Source organism: Suricata suricatta, chromosome 1, assembly GCF_006229205.1.
Source record: "Suricata suricatta isolate VVHF042 chromosome 1, meerkat_22Aug2017_6uvM2_HiC, whole genome shotgun sequence".
Taxonomy (NCBI): Eukaryota; Metazoa; Chordata; class Mammalia; order Carnivora; family Herpestidae; genus Suricata; species Suricata suricatta.
In genome coordinates this window covers 154,551,073-154,553,633 of record NC_043700.1, presented here as the reverse complement: position 1 = coordinate 154,553,633, position 2,561 = coordinate 154,551,073, and the positions used below count along the sequence as shown (strand labels likewise).

The 2,561-nt window shown below is 40.5% G+C and overlaps 1 protein-coding gene across 1 annotated transcript in view; it reads right to left on the bottom strand.

Annotated features, from left to right (window-relative positions):
* Positions 1-2,455, bottom strand: part of SGCB (sarcoglycan beta) — a 29,184-nt gene extending 26,729 nt beyond the window's left edge. Inside the window, exon 1 of the mRNA XM_029945852.1 lies at positions 2,210-2,455. The gene's annotated coding sequence lies outside the window, so the exon portion shown is untranslated. The remainder of the gene's footprint in view (positions 1-2,209) is intronic.
* Between the last annotated feature and the right edge of the window lie 106 nt (positions 2,456-2,561).

Genomic DNA, 2,561 nt, shown 5'->3' with positions numbered 1-2,561 from the left:
AACCAAGATGTACACGAAATGACTGCAGACCTTATAAGGGTCTTGAACCCACCTGTAGGGCTAGAGAGTATGTAGAGATAAACAATATCAGGTAGCAAATTCTAAAGAGATTTCAAAGATCCATTCCAGCCGAACATTCTATAAGACTATTAAATTAGTCATTTGGATAGTTGGTCCAAGAACATTCTGTTTTGAATTAGCTTAAAGATTGATATTTTGGCTGACATTTTCCTGAAGGTGGTAAAATTCTTGGGTAACTCTGCTTCTGAATGAGTTTTCACAGAAGTAATTAGTGTAAATGGTAGAAGTTCAGAAAACCAGAAAAGTATAAAGGGGCAAATTAAAATAATCTATATTCATGCTATTTGGGTGCATATTATATAACACATATATTATATATAATTAACACATATAATATATATAATTTAGTGTCCTGATTTTTTTGTAGGACGGTATATAGAACTTTATATAGGGAGAATTCCCAGATACTAGATATTCTTCATTAACAAGATTTCTTTTTCTTTTTAATGTTTATTTATTTTGAGAGACAGAGAGCACGAGCAGAAGAGGGATAGAGAGAGAATCCCAAGCAGGCTTCGTGCTGTCAGTGCAGAGCCCAACACAGGGCTTGAACTCATGAAATGCGAGATCATGGCCTGAGCCAAAACCAAAAATCTGAGGCTTAACAGACTGAGCCACCCAGGCACCTCTCTTTAGTAACAAGATTTTTGTGTGCAACATTTCATTGAAGGAGTTGCTCGACAATTACCCTATTGTTGGAGATTTAAATTGTTTCCAGCCTATTTTCTTTATTAAATTTAATACTGTGATCTACATTGTAGTAATAATCATGCATTTATGAAGCACTGACTATCGTATGTGCTGAGCTCTGTTAAACACTTCATACAGATTATTTTGGTCTCCCAACAATCCCGTGAATTAAGAACGATGTCCCTTGTTTGTAGATAATGTAACCAAGGAGTAGCAGTAAAAGAGCCCACAGCAAGGAAGAGGATTTAACCCCTAATCTGACATAAGCAAATATTCCAGCTTGTTTTTTATGAATAAGTAAATAGGCCTATTTGAAGAGTCCAACTGCTGATGGAACTATGCAGCTATTGGCTCCAAATTAAATTTGTGGGATTTTTCTCCATTCCCTTCCTCCTTCCTTATATATACTTTTTTAAAGGAAGAAAGTTTCTAAAGAATATTTAGTGGGTGTGTTTTTCTTTTACTTTAGTAACTATTCTACTCTGAGATCAGACGAGATCGGGCGCGTTCAGGGTGGCATGGCTATAGAATTATTTTACTCTGATAATGTATGTTATGTACCTGTAGAGCCCTTATTTCTTTTTTTTAATTGACATATAAGGGACATATAACATCATGTTCATTTCAGGGGTACAGCATAATGCTTCAATATTTGCGTGTATTGTGAAATGACCAATACAATAAATCTACTTGACATCCGTCACTATATATAGTCATATTTTTTTTCTTGTGATGAGAACTTTTATAGTTATGGTCTACAGAAAATAGTAGGAACACAGGCTCCAGAAACGGGCCTCTCATTTTCATCAGAGGACAGGAAAACCACTGTAATTAAGAGAAATAAGAAAAAAAAAGAAGAGGTGGTGAAATTCTGAATATGACTGTCCCTGGGACAGGAGCAATGTTCCTGTATTTTTACCTAAAGGAAGGGAACTTGAATCTAAGCAGCTAGCTGCGGCCGGCTCCACTCCTCCTGTCTTAGTGACCAGATATGGAGGATTCGAACTCAGCTCATCATTTGATGCATATAAAAGAAGGTTTTCTAAAGTGCTTTACTAATGGTTGAAATGGTTTCAATTCTTAAGTAGTTGAAACTATTTTTGTGGCTTAACAGCGCCCTTTTGAACTCTTGCCAAACCTGGTCTGAATTTTCACAAAGTTTCAGTTAGAGAACGGGAATCAAATGAAAGTTTAGAGCACTCAATGATTCTAAAAATATAACCAAATCTTTCCTAAACCCGAGGCATGCACTTCAGTTGGTGAACATCCTGGAGCTTGAGATCTGCTGACCTGACACACCAAATCCTGAGTGTTACAAATGAAGCACTGACGATCTGAGAAGTTAAATAAAGCAAGGCGTGAAACAGGTGCTTACTACTGCCTAACTAAAATGCTAATGGACAACCTTTGCTTTTCTAGGCAAGAAGCCTCCGGTTACCTCCAACCCACACTGCGGGTGCGTCTTAGTCCATCAAGGCATGGAAGAAGCGCGGTCTGTAGTCTTAGCCACTCCAGCCCCCCAGCCCACTCGGAGTCTCTGGGACCTCGAGTGGCCTCGCCTTCGGCTAGGCTAGCAGGAGCAGCAGCAGTAGCAGGAGCTGCGCCAGGGTGGGTGCCGGGAGCTGGCAGCAGCCGGGAGGGAGGCTGAGTGAGCCCTGGGTGGGAGTTGCTGGCCCTGCAGCGCTCAGAGGCTGGCGTTGCCAAGGCGCGCGGGGCGCGCGTCCCTAGCAGCTGCCCGCCCACGTCAAAGTTTGTTTAATAATCGCCCAGGTATTTATGGCTGGGGCTCT